Source organism: Schistocerca serialis, chromosome 7, assembly GCF_023864345.2.
Source record: "Schistocerca serialis cubense isolate TAMUIC-IGC-003099 chromosome 7, iqSchSeri2.2, whole genome shotgun sequence".
In the NCBI taxonomy this organism is placed as follows: domain Eukaryota; kingdom Metazoa; phylum Arthropoda; class Insecta; order Orthoptera; family Acrididae; genus Schistocerca; species Schistocerca serialis.
In genome coordinates, this window is record NC_064644.1 from 395,381,339 (window position 1) to 395,408,413 (window position 27,075).

The 27,075-nt window shown below is 42.8% G+C and overlaps 1 protein-coding gene across 3 annotated transcripts in view; it reads right to left on the bottom strand.

Moving 5' to 3' along the window:
• LOC126412474 (multidrug resistance protein homolog 49-like) overlaps positions 1 to 27,075 on the bottom strand; it is a 370,600-nt gene that overhangs the window by 337,214 nt on the left and 6,311 nt on the right. Inside the window, exon 2 of one of the 3 annotated variants that reach the window (XM_050082088.1) lies at positions 21,080 to 21,153. The exons of the other annotated variants lie outside the window; for them this stretch is intronic. The gene's annotated coding sequence lies outside the window, so the exon portion shown is untranslated. The remainder of the gene's footprint in view (positions 1 to 21,079; positions 21,154 to 27,075) is intronic. 3 annotated transcript variants of the gene reach the window in all.

Here is a 27,075-nt window from a genome sequence, read left to right on the forward strand (position 1 = left end):
TATTCCGAATACTGGTTCGATGTAGCCCTCCAAGCCAATCTATCCTGTGCAAATTTCTTTATCCCTGCTTAACTAATGCAACCTACATCCATATCAACTTTCTTACTATAGCCAGTTTTCGGCTCTTCCTGTGTTTTATACGTTTTACAGTTCCCCCCATTACCAAAATGACTAATCCTTAATACCTCAGGTATGTCCTACCAAGCTTCTTTTCTCAAGTTGTGCTATAAATTTCTTTTCTCCACGATTCCGCCCAGTACTTTTTCATTAGTTACCTGAAGCATCCATATACTTCAGCAGTGTACTGTGTCACTACATTCCAGATGTTTTTTTTTCCTCGATTGTACTGTACTACTGCCCACGATTCACTTCCATATAAGGCTATACTCCAAATACCTTAATAAAAGATTTTGTAATGACTCGAACTAAGTCATTCCGACCAGCAAGCAGATATTTATTGTATTTATATCTGTTGCTGTACTTGTTTTACTTTTACCCGTTCGACTGGGAAGCTCGTTTGATTCGTAATCTTTGCCGCCAAACATATTTTCAAACGTTGCGCGCAAGAGGAAGATGAAGACATTGGAATGGCACTGATACAAATCGGTTTCGAATGGAACTGCGCACGGATGAGCTTTTTAAATTACGGACTCCACTGGATGCACTGTCGATGCTTGATGAAAGATGAATACAGAGACAAAATCCTGTTTTGCCTCTGTGTCACCAATTATTTATTTTTGAAAGCTACTTTCAGGTAATTGCCCCACTGTCTAGCGTTACTGGAAAATATGCGCTGGAGAGCCAAAGGAACTGGTGCACCTGCCTAATATCGCGTAGGGCCCCCGCGAGAACGCAGAAGTGTCGCAACACGACATGGCTTGGTCTCGACTTTTGTCTGGAGCACTGCTGGAGAGTGTTCACATCATGAATCATCGAGTGCTGTCCATAAATCCGTGAGTAAGACGGAGTGGCACGTTGCAAGGCATCCGCGATATGCTCAAAATGTTTATGTCTGGGGAGTTTGGTGGGCAGCGAAAGTGTTTAAACTCAGAAGAGTGTTCCTGGAGCCACTCGTAGCAATTCTGGACGTGTGGGGTGTCGCATTGTCCTGCTGGAATTTCCCAAGTCCATCGGAATGCAGGATAGGAATAGATGCAGAAGATCAGACAGAATGCTTACATAGGTATCACCTATCAGAGTCGTATCTAGACTTATCAGAGATCCCATATCACTCCAAATGCACACGCCCCACACCATTACAGAGCCTCCACCAGCTTTAACAGGTTACTGCTGACATGCAGGGTCCATGGATTCATGAGGTCGTCTCCATACCCGTACACGTCCATCCGTTCGCTACAATTTGAAACGACACTCGTCCGACAAGGCAACATGTTTCCAGTCATAAACAGTCCAATTTTGTGTCATCAACAGTCCAGTTTCGCTGTTGACGGGCTCAGGCGAGACGTAAAGCTTTGTGTCGTGCGGTCATCAAGAGTACACGAATGGGCTTTCGGCTTCGATGATGATCCGTTGAATGGTTCGCACGCTAACACTTGTTGATGGCCCAGCACTGAAATCTGCAGAAATTGGCGGAAGGGTTGCACTTCTGCCGCGTTGAACGATTCTCTTCAGTCGTCGTCGTTGGTCCCGTTCTTGCAGGTCTTTTTCCGGCTGCAGCGATGTCAGAGATTTGATGTTTAACTAGATTCCTGATATTCACGGTACACTCATGAAATGGTCTTACAGGATAATCCCCACTTTGTCGCTACCTCGGAGATGTGTCCCATCGCTCGAGCGCCGACTGTAACACCACATTCAAACTCGTTTAAATCTTGATAATATGCCATTGTAGCAGCAGTAACCGTTCTAACTGCTGCGCCAGACACTTGATATCTTATATAGGCGTTTCCGATTGCTGCGCCGTATTCTGCTTCTTTACATATCTCTGTATTTGAGTACGCCTACACCAGTTTGTTTGGCGCTTCAGTATATTATTATTGTGGTCTTCAGTTGATGCATCTACGCACGCTCTTCTATCCTGTGGAAGCCTATTTATCTCTGCATAACTGCTGCAACCTACAATCATTTGAACCTGCTTACCGTATTCGAAACTACAAATGAGGTGGTGTGTGTTTATAGCTGGCACAGTGCGTTTCTTTCATTAAAATTGATCATATCACTATCTTCTCCACTCAAAGAATGTCTGAAGTAAGTAACTGTACTTAATTAAATATCTAAGACTTTGTTTTGAAACGGTACTATATACCTCAATAATTCTGGTGGATTGTACATAATTTGCGTGTATATGCCCCAGAAAACTTAATGGAATATAGAAAACGTTGGTGTGTGGTGTATCAGAGCAATATTCAGATGCTATGTTGAAAACATGTGTGCGATATTCCAAAATTTTCATTGTCAGCGGAATCAATTTGTTTTGGTGGTGATCCGCTATACTTCGTTCTATAATTGCTATTCTGATAAAATGATTCTAAAATTAAAATTTTACTCTGAAAATCCTCGGTTTCCATCAAAACATGGATCTAGTTAGGTTTAAGGAGTACATGTGTCCACTTCACCGATTTTCCAAATTGGTCAGCTTAAAATTTTTTTGGCAGTGGAAATGCGTCATTAATCACAAAGCTAGACTATTTTGAACTTTTGTTTTCCAAATACATGGGAAATTAATTTTAACCATGAAACAGTTAACTGAAACATAATTAAAACTTTTGTATAGGTAAATGAATAGTTGAATTCAGACTGAACTCAGTCCCAGTTCTGTGCAGGAATTTGATACAAAATCACCAGTGAGAAAAGGAAATCGTTCGGAACAACGTTGTACTCCTCTGCAGATCTCGTGAAGCAATATGGTGCAATCAGGCGATAAGCACATTGTGGACGAAGTGATATCGAACCGCTTGATGGGTTACCAATGTTGCGTCACAGCACAGGGAGAACGGCCTCGGACGTCGAGATAGGTGGGCGTCAGAGTGAAAGATGGGATAAGGTATGGGATTGCTGTAGAAATATGGAGGTACTTGACAATCTTTTGACAGAATGCTGAGGGGATAACATCTGTCTTACTGTTGAATAATAAAACTAGCCAGCAAGTTTTATTTTAATAAAGTAGCGAAAATAATGAAATAATGTGGTGCAATCAGTGGTAATTTTGTACGGACGATACGGCTGATGCCATAAGAGAAATTGGAAATATTAAGTGATAATTCAAAAGGAATAATCAGAGGTCTCTAATTTCATTTAATCATTTACCTGCGAATAAATGTCAAGAAAACATCGATGGATTAAAGTGGACCTCACCATCATTTTGTAGATCACACAGAACAGATTATACGAATAAGTAGCAGAATACCTCTCGAAAGTAGAAGATGCACTAGATAACCGTTTCAAGATAAAGACGGGGGATTCCACTGATGATGATTAAAGTTCGTACGCCACACATTCTGTCACTAACAATACATGGCTGTCTGATTACATCATAGAAACAGATATAAAAATTTGTAGCACAAAAAAATTTAAAGATTAACACTCAGAAGTTCAAAAACATAGGAACACAACACCAACTACGATACACATGGATCCTGTGTCATGATTTTAACAGAAAGAAACATTATAAATAATCATAATGAAAGGGCATGTTATAAGTCTATCTATCCACCTAATTCTATCTATCCACCTAATCTTCAGCATTCTTATGTAGCACCACGTGTCAAAAATTTTTATTCTCTCCTCCTCTGATCTATTTACCGTTCATGCCTCACCTCCACACAAACGTACACCCAGACAGGCACCTTCAGAAAAAGACTTCCTAACAAATACAAATTAGATGTTAACAAGTTTCTCTTTTCAAGACGCTTTTCTTGCTCCTGTTAGTCTGCAGTATATAGTCTCCCACTTTCGCCACGATCAGTTATTTCGTTTCATAAGTAATAAAACTGCTGTATTACCTTGAGTGTCCCATTTCCTAACGTACACTACTGGCCATTAAAATTGCTACACCAACATGAAACGCAGATGATAAACGGGTATTCATTGGACAGATATATTATACTAGAACTGACATGTGATTACATTTTTACGCAATATGGGTGCACAGATCCTCAGAAATCAGTACCCAGAACAACCACCTCTGGCCGTAATAACGGCCTTGATACGCCAGGGCATTGAGTCAAAGAGAGCTTGGATGGCGTGTACAGGTACAGCTGCCCATGCAGCTCCAACACGATACCACAGTTCATCAAGAGTAGTGACTGGCGTATTGTGACGAGCCAGTTGCCCGGCCACCATTGACCAGACGTTTTCAATTGGTGAGAGACCTGGAGAATGTGCTGGCCAGGGCAGCAGTCGAACATTTTCTGTATCCAGAAAGGTCCGTACAGGAACTGCAACATGCGGTCGTGCATTATCCTGCTGAAATGTAGGGTTTCGGAGGGATCAAATGAAGGACAGAGCCACGGGTCGTAACACATCTGAAACGTAACGTCCACTGTGCAGAGTGCCGTCAATGAGAACAAGAGGTGACCGAGACGTGTAACCAATGGCACCCCATACCATGACGCCGGGTGATACTCTGCTATGGCGATGACAAATACACGTTTCCAATGTGCGTTCACCGCGATGTCGCCAAACACGGATGCGACCATCATGATGCTGTAAACAGAACCTGGATTCATCCCAAAAAATGACGTTTTGCCAGTCGCAGGCGCTCCTGTCGGTGATGCAGCGTCAAGAGTAACCGCAGCCATGGTCTCCGAGCTGATAGTCCATGCTGCTGCAAACGTCGTCGAACTGTTTGTGCAGATGGTTGTTGTCTTGCAAACGTCCCCATCTATTGACTCAGGGATCGAGACGTGACTGCACGATCCGTTACAGCCTTGCGGATAAGATGCCTGTCATCTCAACTGCTAGTGATACGAGACCGTTGGGATCCAGCATGACGTTTTGTATTAACCTTCTGAACCCACCGATTCCATATTTTGCTAACAGTCATTGGATCTCGACCAACGCGAGGAGCAATGTCGCGATACGATTAACCGCTATCGCGATAGGCTACAATCAAAGTCGGAAACGTGATGGTACGCATTTCTCCTCCTTACACGAGGCATCACAACAACGTTTCACCAGACAACGCCGGTCAACTGCTGTTTGTGTATGAAAAATCGGTTGTAAACTTTCCTCATGTCAGCACTTTGTAGGTGTCGCCACCGGCGCCAACCTTTTGTAAATGCTCTGAAAAGCTAATCATTTGCATATCACAGCATCTTCTTCCTGTCGGTTAAATTTCGCGTCTGTAGCACGTCATCTTCGTGGTGTAGAAATTTTAATGGCCAGTAGTGTAATAGTAGTAATGATAATAATAATGCCATATGATCCACTGACGTGGTACAAGTGTTTAAGTTGGAAGCCCATAGGACGACTTGTGTGTGCGTGAGCCAACGGCATCCGAATATACTGTACCGTGGAGCTATCGATCACTTATATGTTTATCGTTATCTCGCAACCGTACATCTCATTCGCAATGAACGGTATGAACAGGATTTTGAACGGGTATAGTAGCGCATGTTGGTAAGTGGTAAAGAGAGTTTTCCGCCATTTGAACGAAACGGAAGATATGGTATAGAGTACCATAACAGTGGGAGCGAACTACAGCTGTACATAGTAGATTTTTCTGATGCTGATTACGTAGGAGACAGTATATCGCGAAAATCAACAACGCGATTTGTATTCATTTTGGCAGGCGGACCAGTACTCGGGCCTTCCCACAGAACCGCGCGGGGTAGCCACGGTTCTCGCGGCTCCCTCCGTCCGAAGTTCGAGTCCTCCCTCAGGCATGGATGTGTGTGAGGTCCTTAGCGTGAGTTAAATAACTGTTGTTCTGACTACGACTGAATTGGAATACGCAGAAGAAGCATTTTGATTGAGAAAGTTACCTGATGAGTTGGGATTCGAGCCGGATAAACCCTGCACGCTCAAATTTGACAATAAGAATGCAGTTCGATTATCAACATATCCCGAATACCCAAAGCGCATCAAGCATGCGTGTGATTATGTTCGGTATCGTTTTCTGTGCGAAATACTTTTGAATAATGAGATAAAAGCTGAAAATGCTTGTAACGAGAACGTCTAGCCTTTGTGTTTACCAACGGTTTAAACAAGGCGAGATTTATTTATTTGCGTGCTAAATTTAATATTGTAAGAGGCCAAAAGCAAACACTAAGACAATGGGATTCTTTCAATAAGTATTGAGCTCTTGCATTTAGCTACAGTCTGCTTAAGGATAAAGTTCCTAGGTATCAGAGATGCGCGTGCATTTGCTTCGTTGTTGCTGTTAGTCTTATGTCATTCATTGTAAGGAACGCTAGGGCAGTCAAATAAAAAAGTAATTTAGTTGTTAAAAAACAGTATTTATCTCTGAAAATCTCCGAATATCACATCAAAGAGAAGCTAGATATGCTGGTTCTTTGCGGAGAATGCAGAAGGAACGAGAGAACAGCTGAGTTGTGTATGCAAATGTATCCCGACGGACGGTGACCAACAAAAGTGACAATTCAGTGAGTTCGCAAACAATAGTTACAGGAAGAGCCCTGAAATACGATGAGGGGACAAAAGTCATGGGATACCTCCTAATATCGTATCGGTCGTCCTTTTGGCGTGTGTAATGCAGCAACTGGACGTGGCATGGGCTCCACAAGTCATTGGACGTCCCCTGCTGCATCATAGCCGTTCAGCATAAACTGACCTCTCTGTTATGTCCCATAAGAGTTCGATGAGGTTCATGTCGGGCGATCTGGGTGACCAAATCATTCGCTCGAACTGTACAAAATGTTCTTCAAACCAATGGCATACAATTGTGGACTGGTGATACGGCGCATTGTCATCCACAAAAATTCCATCGTTGTTTGGGAACGTGAAATCTATGAATGGCTGCAAATGGTATCAAAGTATCCGAACATAACCATTTCCAACCAATTATCGGTTCAGCTGAGGACTCAGTCCAGTCCATGTAATTACACCCCACGCCATTGTGGAGCCACCATCAGCTTGCACAGTGCCTTGTTGACAACTTGGGTCCATGGCTTCGTGGAGACTGCGCCATCTTACCATCAGCTTTCACCAGCTGAAATGGGAACTCATCTGACCACGCCACGGTTTTCCAGTCGTCTAGGGTCCAACCGATATGGTCACGAGCCCTGCTGCAGGCGATTTGGTGTTGTTGGCATAGACACACGCGTCGGTCGTCTGCTGCCATAGCCCATTAAAAACATATTTCCCCGCACTATCGTAAGGGATACGTTCGTCTTACGTCCCACATTGATTTCTGCGGTTATTTCACGTAGTGTTGCTTGTCTGTTAGCACTGGAAACTCTACGCAAACGCTGCTGCTCTCGGTCGTTAGGTGAAAGCCCTCGGTCACTGCGTTGTCTGTGGTGAGAGGTCATGCCTTAAGTTTGGTATTATCGACACACTCTTAATACTGTGCTTCTCTGAATGCTGAATTCCCTATCGATTTTCGAAATGGAATGTTCCATGAGTCTAGCTCCAACTACTACACCGCGTTCAAAGTCTGGTAAGTCCCGTCGTGTGGCCATAATCACGTCGGAAACCTTCTCACATGAATCACCTGGGTACAAATGCCAGCTGCAGCAACGCACCGCCCTTTTATACGTTTCTACCTGACACTACGCCATCTGTATACTGTATGTGCATATCGCTACCCCATCACTTTCGTCACCTCAGCGTACTACGCACAGGATAAGGAGCAAGGTTGCAACGAGCAGAGTGAACGAAATAGGTGTTCTGGCAGCTGTTGCTCGTTACCTGCCTGTTAGCTGCAGAGAAACTGTGAGTACGTATGGAGTAAGTCAGCCCAGTATTGTTTGTATTTTGCGCTACGAAGGCTCACGAGATTGATCCACAGAACGTGGAAAAATGTACCCAACTACTTACTCATGGCCAGGACTAGACTGGGATATTTATAGGCCAAGAAATTGTGGCTCTCTTCTTCTATGTCCACCATAAGATTTCTTCATACCTGTTTAGGAAAGCAAACGATAAGCAGCAACCAGTTGACCCCTAGTAAATGATGCATAAAATAACTTTCATATTGGCAACAAATTTGCAAGTCCAGTACATTTTATGAACCACATTGCAACATGCCGAAACGTTTTCTTTCTGACGAATCGAAACATAATCAAATTTTCGAAGTATTAACATTACGCTCATTTCTGCAAATGGTTCGGCCTCTTTTTTCCCTTCTTTTGTTTTTTAAATTGCCACAGCCACAAATTTAGCCCTTTCGTCCATTTTTCCCCTACGCAAATATTAAATTGCCTGTAGCGGTAATTACTTTCATCAACAGTGATGCTGTAAGCCTCCACTCCGTACTATTTATTGAATTACACTTCAATATTACTTGCTATAGTCTGGTAGGTTGAAAAATGAGGCACTGGACATTCATTAGTAGTTAGTTTCGGAGTGCAAACTTACTGCCAAGTTACATCTGCTGATAACCAATGTTCTGACCGTGAGCCTACGACGCCGGCCGGGGTGACCGAGCGGTTCTAGGCGCAACAGTTTGGAACCGCGCGACCGCTACGATCGCAGGTTCGAATCCTGCCTCGGGCATGGATGTGTGTGATTAACTTAGGTTAGTTGGATTTAAGTAGTTCTAAGTTCTAGGTGACTGATGACCTCAGAAGTTAAGTCCCATAGTTCTTAGAGCCATTTGAACCATTTTTTGAGCCTACGAAATATGCCGTGTCTGTTCTCCCACACAGATCTGTAAGCTCTTCCAAAGACTCTAATAATAATGAAGAGGTTGCAATATGTTTACACTTTAGCACATCACAGTTACTTTCTTTCACTTCAGGTCCGAGTACTACGTCCCTACTTGTCCTGATCGCCCTCATACTATAATTACAGTTACTCTTCTATCACGAGCTAATCTGAGTTTGCTATTGCCGATTTCTTACCGTACGATCAACTTCTAATTACATAACAACTCCACCTGTACTAAATTAATCGAGAACTTCAAAACCATTATTTTAACCTCCATCGCTTTTCTTAAAAACACATGCGTTGTACTCGCGTGATGGCTGTGGCGCCTCTGACTGTCTTTCGAACCAAACGATGCCCAGGCGCCAAACCGTCCTTCTAGAATTATGGGGCATCCCCGTCAGAGATGCCGCTGCGCTGTAGCAAAGAACCGTAAGTGTAGGTTCGATCCGCCTAGTACAGGATGGATATTTAGATCTATTCACTGTCGATACTTTGAGAGTCCAATTTTCTGTTAATGACGGGTGTGGTTTAACTTAACAACAAATGAAATATTGCGATGCTTTACGGAGATGTTACAACAGTATGTTTACTGTGACAAGACACGTCATATGATACATCAGTACTGATTCTTTCGAAAGCAGTGCCTCAAGACAGTATAATCCGTATGGCCAAAGAATATCCCTGACAGTTAAAGTGGATCTAGCGCTGCTGTTTCGCGCATCTACCACAATCAATGTCGTAACGCGATTTTGCTTACGTTCGATGACAAGCCTCTGTATTGGTGCAGTTCTAGGCGACTATGGTTTCCAAAACTAAACTGGCTGTCGAACTCCAGCTTATTGGCGCCCCGACCAAAGATCATCATACTTGCCCAAGTGCAATATGGCGGCCACGAAGTAACACCAAAACGCAAAAGAAAAGACGTTCCGATTTGGTGCTAACACGATACATCGTATGTTTCTAGATTTCTGGAGAAGAACAAGATTGACTTTTTCAAGATAAGTGCAAAGACACGGTCATTTATTTTCTGCATCATTACCAAAATCTCCTATAATTCGGACAATGACAGGATCAGGACATAAAAATGGTTCAATTGGCTCTGAGCCCAAGTATATCGGAATGCACAATGGCTCTGAGCACTATGGGACTTAACATCTGAGGTCATCAGTCCCGTAGAACTTAGAACTACTTAAACCTAACTAACCTAAGGACATCACACACATCCATGCCCGAGGCAGGATTCGAACCTGCGACCGTAGCGGTCGCGCGGTTCCAGACAGCAGCTCCTAGAACCGCTCGGCCACACCGGCCGGCGATCAGGACAGGACATAGATGCTGTTTTATTTTACTGCATGCATACATTACACCAGGGGCGGGCAAACGTTGCACGCGGCTCATGAGCGCACAGCGCTGCACGTTTGCTGCTCGCGTGCAATCGTCGACTGGAGCAGTTGGCGACAGCCGGCAGGTTGCGGCACTGTAATTCCAGGCTAAGCTGCGGACGTTGATGCGACGCGACCACTACGTAGTGAACGTTGTGTTTGAAGAACCGGAAAATGCAGAGTGAAACAAGGAAACTGAGAAGTTGAGATTTGCTATCATTTAAAAAGTAATGGGAGAATCGTTTTTTCTTTGTGCAAAAACGTGAAAATTCGAAATGTTTAATATGTTGCAGTATTCTCGCTGGTCAGCGGAAGTTTAGTATTAAAGGACATTATAACAAATTTCACACGGACGAGTACAATTTATTGTCGGATTCTGAGCGGATGGGGAAATTGACTGAGCTTAAGAAAAGCTATCTGACGATACTAGATGAATCTGTCGTAGTTGCTTGTCACGAGAGATCTGCGACTTCCTTTCGTCATGTCTCTCATCTAACTGATTTAACATTTTATGAAGCACTGTTTTCAGTTTTTCAGGACGACAACAATAATAGCCCAGCGGTACGTGCAAGTTGTAAGATTGCGCTTAATATAGCGAGAGCTGGAAAACCATTTGCTGAATTAGTAAGTGTCGGTTAAGAGCAAACATCAGCGATGAAAATTTAAGTAACTGTTTGTGTTTGTCTGTATGTAGCCGGCCGGGGTGGCCGAGCGGTTCTAGGCGCTAAAGTCTGGAACTGCACGACCGCTACGGTCGCAGGTTCGAATCCTGCCTCGGGCATGGATGTGTGTGATGTCCTTAGGTTAGTTAGGTTTAAGTAGTTCTAAGTTCTAGGGGACTGATGACCTTAGAAGTTCAGTCCCATAGTGCTCAGAGCCATTTGAACCATTTTTCTGTATGTAGAAATTTTGTTCCACTCCACCTGTGATAATTAAATAAAACGAATCGTAGGTAATAGGTTCTCTTTCAAACCAGGATATCTTTGAAGTACTCCTACTAACCTTATTGCTTCATACAATAAAGCAAGCTAGAAAAACAAAACGCATTGCAGAGGAAGGAGCGGACAGAAGGTATGGTGGGGAGAGGAGATAAGCGGGTGGCCAGCTTGCCCCTGTGTGCACGCAGAACACCTGTTAACTGCACGCGTGCAAGTGCACCGCACACGTGCAGGATTGCTGCCCGCCCCTGCATTACACCGTTGTGCGAAAGAACGTCTTGAGTTGAGCAGAAATCAGTTAATTTGTATTATATTTGCCGAACATTTAAAAGCACGTAATTAGTAAACTTAAGTGTTACAAACAATTCATACACTTCTTGGACAAAGTTGTGGATATCTCTCATTCATGCCAATACTAATAAATATTGCGAATTAATTTACTTAATATAAACTGACATTAAAATGTGAGATAGCACCTACGCAGTGACTTTAGAAAGTAAGTTACACTTGTCTCACGCTAAGATCATTCTGGCGCATTGCCAGAAGAGAGTTAAGGACGCCAACGATGGTGGTCGGGAACTGCAGATCTTGCACTACGCGATTTCCACTTTTTCGGCAAGCTTAAAGAGCATGAGTGATGGGGGGGGGGGGGGGGGAAGAGATTTTTTTTTTTCAACGATGAGGACGTTCACAGAGCGGTTCTCCATTGGCTCCGCGACCAAAGAGCGGATTTTTATCGATTGGTATAGGGAGTTCCAACCGTTATTTTCAGAGACTTGGTGACTCTGGAGAAAAATAGTGTAATGTGGCTTTGTCACTTTGAAGTGTATGCAATAAAAGTTACTTGGCCTGCCATAATAACGTGTAATTCAGTTTTTAATGTTATTTCGTACATCTCAACCTAAAACGAAATACATTTTTACATACAAGGTCTATTCAAAAAATTCCGGAACATCCGTAATTTCGGGCCAATAGTGTATTGGAGCGAAATGCTGTTGGCACCCCTCCATGCCTGTGTTTAATGTGTAAGCGCCGGAAGTTTCATTGTTGTTTGTCTGTTAGTTATTGTTCAATACAGGATTGAGTAGAATGCTGCGTCGCACAATTTGCAAATTTCGAGATGACAGAGTTAGAGGAACAACGTGTGTGCATTAAATTTTCGTGAAACTCAAGAAAACCTTTACAGAGAGACACCAACTGATGCGGGAAGACAACGGTGACGACTGCTTACGTCGCACTCGGTGTTACGAATGGTTCACACGGTTTAAAAATGGCCGGACGGAAGTTGACCTTCGCTCAGGACGCCCTTCGACGTCTATCGACGACACTTATGTCAGAAATGTCAAAGGAATTGTGCGCGGCAATCGAAGACTGTCTGTCTGAGAGATGGCAGAAGAATAAAACATTTCAGTTGCATCGTGTCGTAAAATTCTGACACAGCATCTTGGAATGCATCCTGTTGCCGCCTAGTTCGTCCCATGGCTCATGAGTAAAGACCAGAAAGACCTTCGCCTCGCAATCTGTGAAGAGTTTTTGGATCGCACAAATGAGAACGAGATGTTCCTTAAGAGGGTCATAACAGGTGATGAGACGTGAGTTCACGGTTGTGATGTTGGCACCAAGGTTCAATCTTCACGCTAGGTCGGGAAAGGTTCTCCAAGATCGAAAAAAGCTCGTCCAATGATTCAAATGGCTCTGAGCATTATGGGACGACATCTGAGGTCATCAGTCCCCGAGATTTAGATCTACTTAAACCTAACTAACCTAAGGACATCACACACATCCATGCCCGATGCAGGATTCGAACCTGCGACCGTAGCAGCAGCGCGGTTCTGGACTATGTAAGGTGCCTCTTACGTGAGGAAGACATTTTTACCAGTTTTAATAAATTATTGTCTCTTATTGATGTATTTACGATAGTTAGGACGTGTTGTGTCCGTAGCCGGCCATGAGTCGGAGAGCATTTCCCACGCTGGTTGGCTAGGTGACGAAGCGACCATATGTCGCGCGTAGTCGGGTGGGGCTCGGCGCTGGACCGTAGCAACAAGCGTCAGCCTGGGAAATATACATGACGGGAAGTACCGCCATCTTGGCGCCAAAGTCACCGATTTTGTTTATTTATATTTAATAATTAAAGTCATTTATGACAACATGAATACTAGGAGGAGCCTCGGGATTTTTAAAACTATTTATCATAATTCTATCTCGTTAAAATTCACACCCGTTCATTAACAAATGCATATCTTAGTAAGTACGAACTTGATCGGAAATCCACGAACTGTGACGGAACTAGTAAGAGATACGGACTGCGCGCCAAAGTCGGCAGTCGGCATTAAGAGCTCTTCCTGTCTTGTTCGATGGTAGCCATGCTCTCGGTTACGAGTAGTTTGTGACATGAGTGTTTCATTATTGATCTAATAGGAATAAAAGTGATATTGCAGCTTTCTGAATGTTAATTTCGAGTAAATAGATACCCCGAAGAAGATCGACAGCAATTTCAGATAATTAGCTTCCACCGACAGAGACATCCAATGCGCCAATGAAGAATCTGCAAGGGACAACATTTACGAGAGCTACACCGCGCACAGGTAGGAGGAAATCCGACGACACGACCCACCAAGGCGGATCAAGGAAGGTTCGACTTACACTCGCAAATTCCGGGTGGAAATGCTGACCAGTTATACTTTGCGTCACATATACCACCCTCTACGGACTCGCGGCTAAGCTAAGTAGTAACAGTATCAGTTTAGAAACGAGGCTTGCAACTGAAGCGCCTAGAACCGCTCGGCCACAGAAGTCGGCAAAGCTCGTCAGGTCAGGTCAAATGGCAAGACCATAGTGGTAATTTTCTTTGATCTTGGATATTAACAAACAGTTTGCGTTGAATTTATGCAGCTAAAGAGGTTTATTAATACCCAAGATGACTACTCACAGTTGTGGTTGCCTTGCCTATAAGGTTGTCTGTAGTTTTCTTTGAAGGATTAGTTCATCATGAATTCGTGCCACAGGGACAAATTGTTGATCGAGGGTACTACTGGGATTTGTTGCGACGCCTGTGAGAAGGAAACGGCTTGCAATGTGGCGAGACAATTCATGGCTCTTGCATCACGATAAGGCACCCGCACATTCCTACCTGTCGGTGCGTGACTATTGCGTAAAAAACGATATCACGGTGCCGCCTCATCCTCCATACTCTCCAGACGTGGCCCCAGGGGGAACTTTTTATTTCCAAAGTTAAAAACCCAGTTGAAAGGACGAAGATCTGTAACGACGGACGAGATAAAAGAAAATTCGCGGACTATGCTTCGCGTAATTCAGGAAAAGGCGTAGTAGTAGTAGTAGTAGTGGTAGCTTTATTCATCTGTAGATCTCTTTTTACAAGGATATAGGATATGTCAAAGTATTTACAAATTTAGATCAATTTAAAATAAACTAATTTGTATACACATATATTTACAGACTTACAGTTCGAGACAATCATTAGATTTACTCCCGGAATACAATACTTTTTTTACAAATAACTTATTAAATAATGCAATGCCACATTGTTCACTCATATCTCACTATCAGTCAGTGCACACGCTATACACACATTGTTTCATAACACTTCACTCACTACACACACACACACACACACTGGTGATCTCTGGGCCATTTCCTGTACCGCAACTTCCCATTTGCTATCCTGAAAAACTGAGTAAGCATCCCTCCATAATGAGTGTGCTATGCATAGCTTGGGGTAAGTATTCCCAGAACGGAAAAAAAGAAGGAAGAAAAACGTAAAGTGACGATGTTATGTGGAATGTTGGATATTTTATAATCATTATTATTACTATTATTTATTTGTATAGCTTTTTTTTATCAAACCCCTACAGCGCGGCGTATGAAGTATAAGCAACAACCATATTACGAGAGCGTGTACGAAAGTAATACTTCCGAATTTTTTATTGTGTTCTCAATATCGGTTGAGGTATTATTGTCGCGCATATTACTCAATCGACTTTCCCGCTTCAGAGACGCATTGCAACCCTCTGCTGCTAGAGGACTCTGAACTGTAACGCGTAACAAGGCGGTGTGTAACGTAACTATGTCGGTGCGTGAGAAACAGCGCGTTGCAATCCGAGTTTCGAATTCGAAGAGTTCGTCCACACATGGAGCTCTCTCTCCTTCAACATGACAATGTCAGAACACACACGAGTGCTGCGACATCTGCAACTATCCGAGGTTTTCGGTTCACTGCCATCGATCATCCTCAATACAGTCCCGACTTGGCCCCATACGATTTTGATCTGTTTCCAGAACTTAGAGAACATTTTCGAGGACTTCATTCAATAGAAGTGGTGCAAGCAGATGTGAAGCTGTGACTACGTCAACGGATCAGACATTCTACAGCAATGGCATCAACAAAGTGATCTCTCTTTGGGAAAAATACGTTCGTCGTCAGGGTGACCATGTTGAGAAATAAATAAATAGAAACGAAGAATAAAGGTGTAGAATGTTAATAATGTTTGTGTTAATTAAAAAGCGTTAAGAATTTTCACATAAAAGTTCGGAACCATCACTTTTCAGCACGACGTAGTAGAATGTACTGAGTTAATACAGTGCAGTGCTAAAAAAAAAAAAATAAAAAAAATAAAATAAAATAAAAATTTTGGAACAAGGTACGAAATTCTCTCATTCGTCATTTAACCACAACTACTAACTAATAGCTGAACAGTAAATGATGACTAGAGGTAAAATAATTGTTTTCAGATCTCGTACGTAGTGTCCAAAAAGACGGAATATTTATTACTACGAATTTACGACTTTTGGGCTTTATAACAATCTTTTTATCTAGATATGAAAGTAGCATACGCGAAGGAGGCATTTATTCTGTTGTTGAATGCTTCTTCTAATGAAGTATTGCAGGACGTCGTTGATCAGACAGGCTTCGCTTATTGTTATAGTCCATGAGGAAAGGCTTATGATCTCAGACGAGTAACTAATCCTGAACGACGTTAAGGTGGGCCGAAACTTTTTACCCAACTAGAGCATGGCGGTCGATGCAAAGCAGAGGACTCGGTAGGCACGTGGAAGTTTTACGCACAGGGACCAGAGCTCCAAATCCCGGTATTACAGAGACCACTGTTTACATTCCGTAGTGGCGGCAGCCTTTTGTGTTCCGTTGTTGAACTCTTGCAACAGCGCTGTCAGCTGACAAGTGATCTCTCGTCATACAGATTATAGTCAAAGGGGCAATAGACTGCCGCAGCTGCAGCTGGGAACACAATGGGAGACTTCATCCCCACTTTTATTTTAACAGCGTCACTGCGCAGTTTTTTCCGTCTGCTATCACCCAAATGTCAAATGCAGCACAACTTCAGACAGAGAGATTGAGTGTGTGTGTGTGAGTGTGTGTGTGTGTGAGGGAGAGAGAGATAGAGAGAGAGAAACACAGTCAGTGGTCGCATAAGATATTCTTTCCAGTGCCGTCCGCTGTGACCGAGCAGTTCTAGGCGCTTCAGTCCGGAACCGCGCTGCTGCTGCGGTCGCAGGTTCGAATCCTGCCTCGGGCATAGCTGTGTGTGATGTCCTTAGGTTAGTTAGGTTTAAGTAGTTCTAAGTCTAGGGGACTGATGACCTCAGATGTTAAGTCCCCATAGTGCTCAGAGCCATTTGAACCATTCTTTCCAGTCAGACATAATGATGGTCTTGTTTAAAGTTTATGACCAAAATTGCTGCAAGCATCCGTTTCCAATAAGACCAAAGGCGACATTGCATTTGGGTGAAACTATCTCCGAGCAAGCAATTCCTTTGTGATCATGAGGGGCTGTAACGAACAAAGAACTACACTGTATACCCAGTTACAGATGGTGACATGATAGACTATTTTTCGACATCGTACCAACTAATTTTGGTGTCTGAATATTTATCCAATATAAAAACGCCTCCTTCTTTCACACAAAGACCCATTGTTTACGTTGTTGCGTATATATTTATGAAACTTACTTATTTCCCGGAAACGTATATTTTTGTCACTTCTTTTAACTTGACATTGGAATTAAATATTAAAAAGAAAAATGTTCGGAATTAAAATTGATTTAATTATGTAGATGTGACAGTACGTAATCGTAAGAAAGTTACAGTGTGCTTTAATTTCCCGAAATAAATTTGATGCGTATTAAGAATGGGATCCATTATTTAAAAACTAATAAAAACTGCTGACTATTTTCCTGCCGTCATTGCCAAATTTTTCTCTCAACACTACCTTGGCGAGATTCATTGAGTGTGACAGATTCTTCATTCAATAGCAGCTCAAATGAATTGACAATACCTCACATCCACATACGTAGAAACATTTCTAAAGTGAAATACTCGGTTGGTAGATAACTTAAATAAATAGACTCAGTCGAGATTCTGTATTTCTGCTGCGGTATTCTCAACTCCTTGTCAGTAGCCCCCTTTGATTTAGTTCAGGCTGGAAAGGACCACACTCTTCAACCAGTAAGAGGGAGGACGTAAAATCGAAGAGGTATGGAAATATGCGAAGAGTAAAAATGAAGGCAAGTGTCACTTTTTTGTAACGCCAGCACATATTTCAGAAACAGACACACCTCCTAAAAATCCAATTAGCTGCGCATACTTTCAATTATGTTCTTCAGTTCTGATGTTGGTGGGACAGGAAGTCCAGTGTTGATTTCGAGGTCGTCTACTTCGATGAGATGTTTTGAAATCTCAAAATCTGAAGGAACTCCAAAAGTCTTCGTTTCGCGTAATAGGCGCTGGACCCATCAACTGCGACGATTTCTTCTAATAAAACTGTAGGACAAAATTTAACGATGTAGAAACTTTCGCAAAAATTTCATGAAACGTCAGTTCAGTTTTAGTATCCACCGACCCTCGAGGTGCCACAAAAACTGGTACCTTGGAGAATCTCACATGGCGAAAACAATTTTCAGTGTGTTTGGTGTCGCCAGATTCCTAGCAGAGCGCAACATACTAATGAATCTACTCAGCTGCCAGACTAGTTCTCTTTTGCTTCGACTGTGGGTAAACATTTTTAGAGCAACTGCATTCGCTAGCGAAATTTCACATTTTACACAGTGCCTTGTCCACTCGGTTGTAGAAGATTGCAGTTTTCTGAAGACAAAGTGTAAGCTTTCTAGCTTTTAACTTATTTTCGGGTGTGCAGGATAGTTATCAAGAATAATTGTCAGTTTACGTTTTTCCAAACTGAGAATCCAGTCGTGGTAAAAATCGCCGTGTCATCAGTATATGGAGCTAGCTGGCAGTGTGGCTCCCTAGACCTGTCATTAACATAAATATTGAAGAGCGCAGGTGATAAGCCGGAGCTCTGTGGCATGCCCGCCAACATGTATTTAAAGCTGGATCGTATTCTGTGTTTGGCCACTGAGAGGGATCTATTCTGTAGAACGTCGTCGAACAATTTAAAGTAGACGTCTGAGGTGTTTGCATCAACATTTTGTGAACCAAATTCGATTGCCAGATTTTATCGTAGGCATTCTGAAGATCCGGAAACACCACCGCCGTTGACGTTGCATAATTGAACACGTCACCTTTTGTGACATGTTGCGTTATCTGAAGAATATGTAATTCTGCAAAAATATGTTAGGTGTTAATTGAAGTAATAATGATCGTGTGATATATGTAATGTAATCAGTTCCATATTTAATTGTGGTTTGGGCTGATATCTCGTAGCAGCGATGGGAACTGTGAGCTGGAGAGCTATAAAGGAGGCTGAATCTGGCGGTAAATGCACACACCTCCTCTCGAGGAATAACTACCGACGTTGTCGGAGGGCCGTAAGGAACTCCAAGTTACACCTGCCGCACCTTCCAAGTGACATAAAGTAAAGTAAAAAAAAAAGAAGAAAAGACAAAGCTTCCTTTCACAAGCCCAATTAGAACAGCTCCGCTGGTGGCAGTGTGCCCTCAACTCAGCCATACAACAAAACTATAAGAGGCATTCAAATGAAACCCGGTCACTAGTGTAAAGTAACGGTAACGATATTATTAACTCAAAAATGTAGTTATACACATGACACATACTCAAAAACAGTCGCCCAAACTGTTGGCACGTTTCTCCTATTGCAACACTAGTCGGTCGATTACATCCTTGAAGAAGCTAGTAGGCAGCTATCGGATATTGGCCTGGACCCAGTCACACACTTCGCCGTCCGTTGCGAATCGATGTCCGCCAATAGCTTGTATTAAAGCTCCAAACACATAAAAGTCACACGTTGAAAGGTCGGGACTATATAGTGGATGTTCCAGCGTTTCCCACCGAAACTGCTATATTACCGTCTTCACCGCATTGGCCGTGTGTGGGCGGGCATTATCACGCAGGAGGATAACGCCATTTGACAACATGCCTCAGCGTTTCAACTTGATGGCTCGACTATGGTTCCGCAGAGTGGCTTGATATCGCTGAGCATTGATGGTGGTTCCCCGTTCCACGAACTAGACAAGCAGTTGGCCCTTGTGGTCAAAAAAGGACATCATGACCTTACCAGAACTGGTGTGCACTGCCTTTGAATTCTTAGGAGGTGGTGAAGTCTTATGTTTCCACTGCTTGCTCTGACGCTTGCTTTCTGGTTCAAAATGATGACACCATGATGCGCCACCTGTGGCAATACGCGACAGAAAGCCGTATTCCTCCTCATGATATCGTTGCAGATGACTCAATGACAGTGCCATTCAAGTACTGCGCTGTTCGGCGATCAGTTAGTGGAGAACCTACTGCGCACAGAGGTTTTGAAAGTTCAAGTGTTGATGCTTTACGGTATGGGCGGTGCCCACGCTAATACCCAGTAACTGATGGATCTCGTCCACAGTGATTCTGTGGTTGTCCAAGACTGAAGCATTCACTTCCGCAACTATTTACGTTGTGATGACACGGTGAGCCTGCCCAGGAAGAGCATCGTCTTCCAGTGACTCGCGGCCCTCCAGGAATTATTTGCGCCATTCCACAACACTTGAACGACTCAGACTGTACTCACCGTAGACAACCTTCATCCGTCGATACATTTCACGGCCTGCAGCTCCCTCTGCCGCCAGAAATTGAATCACTCCTCGTTCTTCCTGCTTACTCGCCTGCATGTTCGGTAGTGGACGATAATTTGTGTGACCACCTTCTCTTCGGTGTGAAACCACACTGGTGCTATGCATCATCAAACGGTGCGCACGTGTCCGCCTCTCTACCAATAGATGGCACCACCGTATCCGCAGTTACGTGGTGCCACGTTACGTGTGAGGCAAAGGTAGACAAACTAACCGGGTTTCATTTGAATGTACTTCATATAACTGTAAATCATGTAAGCAATCTTCCTCGTGAATCAGACTATCTGCTAGTGAAAACCGTTTCAAAAACTGTACAGTTGTTCGTGAGATTAGCCTTCATTTACAAGCAGAAAAAAGTGGCGGCGGACTTCAATTTACAATACGTATACACGTTTAAAGACGTCGCTGCAACTCGACATCTGCCTTACGCCGCTGGCACCGGAGTCGTCCGATAGAGCCGTCAACTGCTGCGTGACAAACAGTTTAGCGCCGTTTAGCCCTGCCCTGTCCTTGAACCCCTGTCCGGGCTGCCTTGCCTCTCCTGCGGAGCTACGCGCGACCAGCGTAGTTTCCGAAGCTGTGTTCTGATCGACGCGCTACCTAACTCGCTCTGGGTCGCTCCTCTGTAGCTGCAGTCCAGCAAGGGTTTCTGTTACGCACTGCTGTAAGACGAATTTTCAGAATGTGTTTCCAGAAAATGACAGAATGAATTCTCATAATTCTTCGAGAGACCCAACTAATAATGACAATAAAAGTATTTGGGGTTGGATTCCACTGCAGAGCCCAATTCACAAATGACAAATTTTGGACTTAGATTCAGTTGATGTAAGTGAGTTGTTTCAATCCCTCGTTGCTGTCGAACATCTTACATTCCAGGACTTACATCAGACCAATCCACCCTACTCACCGAATACAGGACCTTATTTGAAGAAAATCCTTTCCTTGAAGGAACTGAGGAAGCAGGGAAGAAACTCGTTACTTCTGTAAGAAGGATAAAAGGGAATCAATAGATTTAGACCATACAAAACTTAGATCTAATGAGACAGTCATAAAGCTTGGAGATTCTTAAACATCTAAGTAATGATCCACCTATGACTACTGTACACCATAACATTACAGCCAATAAAATTGTAAATAGGCTGTTTAAGTTTTTATGTTGGTAACGTCACGTAGCGCTCTGTATGAAAATCACTGGCTGTGCTGTGTGCAGTCTGTGGCTGGTTGGCATTGTTGGAATATTCGCTATTGTAGTGTTGGGCTGTCGGATGTGAACAGCACGTAGCGTTGCGCAGTTGGAGGTGAGCCGCCAGCAGTGGTGGATGTGGGAAGAGAGATGGCAGAATTTTGAGAGTGGACGATCTGGACGTGTTTCCGTCAGAAGAACGGAATTTGTAAGACTGGATGTCATGAACTGATATATATATATATATTATGACCTTTGAACACTATTAAGGTAAATACATTGTTTGTTCTCTTTCATTTGCTAACTAAGCCTATCAGTAGTTAGTGTCTTCAGTAGTTAGAATCCTTTATTTAGCTGGCAGTATTGGCGCTCGCTGTATTGCAGTAGTTCGCGTAACGAAGATTTTTGTGAGGTAAGTGATTCATGAAAGGTATAGGTTATTGTTAGTCACGGCCATTCTTTTATAGGGATTATTCAGAGTCAGATTGCGTTGCGCTAAAAATATTGTGTGTCAGTTTAGTGATGATCACAATAAGTAAAGAGAGAAATGTCTGAGTACGTTCAGTTTTGATCAGCTGTGTGAAAATCAAATAACGTAAGCGGCTTACCAGCACAGTAATTCATAAATTTTTCTAAGGAAAGGTTTCAAAATAGCACATCAGTCACTGCGGAACATGAAGGCAACCGACAAATCCAAAAAGCCAAAATTGTGAAGAGAAGAGCAAGAGGAGAACAGTCTGCTTACAAGATCATTCAGCATGGAAAAATTAGATAAAGCTATTAAACAAAATATGAAAGGAAAAAATTAGCTGGCTTGGATGGTGTAAGAATAGAGCAAATTAGGCATTTTGGCATAACGACAAGGAAATGAATTCCGCAAGTCTTTAATAACTGTGTGAACAGATGTCCAATCCCAAAGATATGGCGAGAAGAGTCGAGTGGTTGCTTTGGTGAAACGTGGTAAAGAAGGCAACAATCCAAAGAATTTTAGATCAGATTTATTACTCTGTCATCTATACAAACTGCTGGAAAGAGCCGGCCGAAGTGGCCGTGCGGTTAAAGGCGCTGCAGTCTGGAACCGCAAGACCGCTACGGTCGCAGGTTCGAATCCTGCCTCGGGCATGGATGTTTGTGATGTCCTTAGGTTAGTTAGGTTTAACTAGTTCTAAGTTCTAGGGGACTAATGACCTCAGCAGTTGAGTCCCATAGTGCTCAGAGCCATTTTTTGCTGGAAAGAATGATCTTAAATCGCTTCCTACCTGTATTTGGTCCCTTGCTAACACATCAATAAGCTGGGTTTCGTCCTGGCCAAAGCTGCACTAGACAACTGCTGAATCTTAGGCAATTCATAGAAGATGGATTTGAAGCTCGTAAGGTGACAGCGTGGTATCTGTCGACTTATCAGCGGCCTATGACACTGTCAAACACCAGTTACTACTCCTCAAGGTATACAATACGACCAAATATTTTAGCCTAACTAGATTCATCGCAGTAATTCTGCAAAACTGTAGGTTCTCCGTTCACTTTCAAGAGCAGAGAAGTCTATGAAGACTATATAAAAATTATCTTCCCCAAGGAAGCGTGTTGGCTCCAATCCTATTCAACATCTGTATAAACGACCAACATATAGCCCCCCCCCCCCCCCGCCCACACACACACCAGGAGTTTCTTGTATGCTGATGACCTTGCTCTTGTCACCCACAGCTCAGACTTTGAATCAATGGAGAACACGCTCACGAATGCCCTTGGAGATCTGTCAGGGTACTACAGTACAAACCAGCTTAAACCAAACCCCTGAAAGATTGAAGTGTGTGCTTTTATTTGAGAAATAGGGAAACTACTCTTAAGTTGATGTTAAAATGGTCGGGAGTTGAGTTACAACATTGCGTCACTCCAAAATTCCTAGGAGTGGCGCCGGACAGATCTCTTACTTTCAAGATACACTGCATAAATTGCAAGTTGAAAGTTTCCACCAGGAACAATCTGTTAAACCTGAAACCATCCGAACCTTTGCACTTGCATTAGCCTATTCTGCACCAGAGTAAGCTTGTCCTGTTTGGTATAACTCATCACATGCCCAACAGATAGACGTAGCTCTCAACGACACCTGCATAATTATGACAGGTTGTTTGAAATGTACTCCTGTCGAATGGATTTACCACCTTGCAGGAATAGCACCACCTCCCATTCGAAGAGAAACTGCGGCGAATAAGGAATGAAAGAAAGTGGAATAAGAACGAACCCCTTGTAAGGGCACAAACCGTCTTCACAGCGATTGAAGTCAAGGAAGAGTTTCCTTAGAACATTGAAGGTACTTAATACCATTGCTGAAAATGACAGACTGCAACTTTGGACGGATAAGACTTCCCATCCCTCTGACTGGAAAAGAGTTTCTGAAACTCTGCCTCCAGGGCATGACGAAGAATGGATGATTTGGAAATCTTTGAATAGGCTGAGATCAGGAGTGGGTAGATCAAGGCTTAATCTAGCAACAGGGGGCTACAGTACAGAAAACATTATTAAGTGTGGTTGTGGAGAAGTCCAGACTGTTCAGCACATGCTTCATTGTCGACTGTGTCCAGCCTCCTGTACTGTAGAAGACGTCTATCAAGCGACAGAAAATGGACTGGAAATGGCGCCAAATTTTGGTCAAAGATTATATGACATGTCAACTATGCACCCACGTATGTTTCTGACACGAGAATAATAAAAAGTGAATTGTTGTAAAATATAGTGAAAAACGTTCACCAAGAAAAATCGATTAACACGAAATAATACCGCGCTCCTCTCAAAATACTATATAATTTTATATTTTTTTACTTTAACACGAAACAGAAATTGCTTAAAACGAAAAGACTTCGATTCTCAGACAAACATATACGCTACCTTTCTGCAGTCGCAACAATGGCCGATTTTTTTCAAGATCACAAAACACACATTAGTTGCTGTTGCGGTATTACCATTTGTCTTTGTGTGCTGCTATTGCGAAATGATTCCGACCAGTTTCCCAATTCGGTGGCTGGTGTGTCAAAGACGATTAACTGTATGTCGGAATCAGTGAATCTTATGTCACACCCCTTTCATGTTTTTTGATTTTCAGTACAGTAAATTCACGCGTAACGGCAGAGAAACCGAGACGGGAAAAAAAACAACATTTTTTCGTTTAAATGAAGATGAATCTGTCAAGACAGTTGATGAAAAACGGAATTCTGTAAAGAATTTGGCATTGCCAACTATACGCTATCGACAGTAATTAACACCCTGCTTGCGAGAAACTCTGTATAGCGTTGCCTACCAGTCGGGACTCTCAGGCCCATGTTGTTTAAATTGATATAAGTTGACACTATTTTGACTACTTATGATGTGAACGACATTTGAGGAACAAATACTATGAAAATAATTTTATTTATATAAAGTTTACATTTTTAAAAACACAATTTTTATACTTTTACTGATGGCTTTAATTCTTATTGCGAATTTGCGCAGTGTCTAGAGACAACAGCAGAATATTCCGAGCATACAGTTTCGGTGCACTTACTGTATAACACACAATTTGACTTTTTCTATCTTTCTTCACAACACAACTTGCACATCTTCTCAGGTGCTATTAATGAATCCATTGACTTCTTTACGCCTGCTAGTTACTTTCCCAAATTGATGATGAAAGTTCGACGTCTCATTTTTCTTTTTTTTTTTAGGCAGCATCAGCGAAATTATGTATGCATTCATTACACTTACATCGATCATGTTGAAGAAAACTGCCAATGGCCAGCGCCTTGCATTTCTCTTCACACTGTAGCATCGCTTCTTCTGGTCCATGGTGTCAACGCCGCCCTTTGTGGCACTGTACGTCATTATAGCTTCAGGCTTTAATACTTGTGTGATGACGCCGTTGGTTGGTCATGAAGAAAGTTGAAGACGGTAACAACTTCTTTCTTTTTAGGAACATAAGAGACTATCATAACAACTGGTTGGGAACCAAATAGCATAGAGTTTAGGGCCCTATTTCAAGTTCTTTAGGTGTAATAAAATTGGCAGGCAGTTCAGCTTTGATTTTCGGATAGTACCGAGTAGGTAAAGCAAATAATGAACTGAATTAAGAGGTGTAAGCAAATTAATGGCTCTGAGCACTATGGGACTTAACTTCAGAGGTCATCAGTCCCCTAGAACTTAGAACTACTTAAACCTAACTAACCTAAGGACATCACACACATCCATGCCCGAGGCAGGATTCGAACCTGCGACCGTAGCGGTCACGCGGTTCCAAACTGAAGCGCTTAGAACCGCACGGCCACACCGGCCGGCAAACAAATTAACATAGATGATATTACGTCCAGACTTTTCAACGTCATCACCAGAGTTTTCACAACATTCTCTCCAACTCGCAAAGCTCTTGTTTCTCCCTCCTTCCCCAAATTCACTTTCATCTTCCAGCAGTAGCTTGTTTTTCTATCACAAATTGCCAGAATATTCTTCCGTATCTACCAAGCGCTGATGGCATATATTGTCGAAATGGGCAGTGACTTCGAAATGTGACCAACTGTTCACTGCCATGAACCATCCTGGAATGTAGGCATCCCTCAAGATGGTTACATACATCTCAAAAACTTCTCTAAGTGGTTCCAGTTTGTCACTTGACCTAAGTTCACGTCGGGCTGCTGCACTGTCAAAGTGCAACACCCTCAGAATAGCATGGAAGCGGCACCCTCAGAATAGCATGGAAGCGGTTGCGAGACATAATTTCATTGAACAGTGGTCGGCCATTCTCAGAATCCTAAAGCTGACTCATATCTTCATTTCTGACTCCAGTCAGCATAAGAATACCAATAAACTTTTTTACTTCATGCATATCTATATCCACACAGTCCTCGTAAACGATTCGACCTTCCTTGTTGCTCCACATACACACTTTTTCGATGAGGGTACACATATGAACAACATAAAACAAACAAAAAATGTTCAAATGGCTCTGAGCACTATCGGACTTAACATCTGAGGTCATCAGTGCCCTAGAACTTAGAACTACTTAAACCTAACTAGCCTAAGGACATCACACATATCCATGCCCGAGGCAGGATTCGAACCTGCGACAGTAGCAGTCGCGCGGTTCCGGACTGAAACGCCTAGAACCGCTCGGCCACCGCGGCCGGCCTACATAAAACAATATTCTTCATTATCACAGTTCCTTATCTAATAACTTGTAGGTTCCTGGTCTTCTTTCAATAAATCCTTTTTGCCCCACCTATCAGAAATTCCAGCTTGAGCAGCTGTAGCTCATATTTCATTACGAGAAAACAAAAAGTCGCACTCAACAAAATTTGCACTCAGTTGTTCTTCTCCATCCCCGTAAAGGGATTCGTTTTGTTCTGAGTTTTGAGCGACGTCTACCTCATCATCATCACTGGGAGATTTATATTCACTAGGTGGGTTTTCAGAATCAGAAGACTGTTCAAACAATTCCCTTATCTCATCTGCTAGTCCTCTTCTCCGTAATATTTTCAGTTTATAGAACGGAGAACTGTTGTGAAATAATGCACCAATATAAACATACGCTTATCACAAGGAGGACTGTTGAACACTGAAAGAATAACAATACGTGTCAACAAAGGCAAATGACGTAACAGACGCTGCGCAGACAATCTGGTTCCTGAAAAATTGCTTATAACCGCACGGGCCTGCGAGGTCCGTACGGTAGGAAACGTACACCAACACTTTAACAC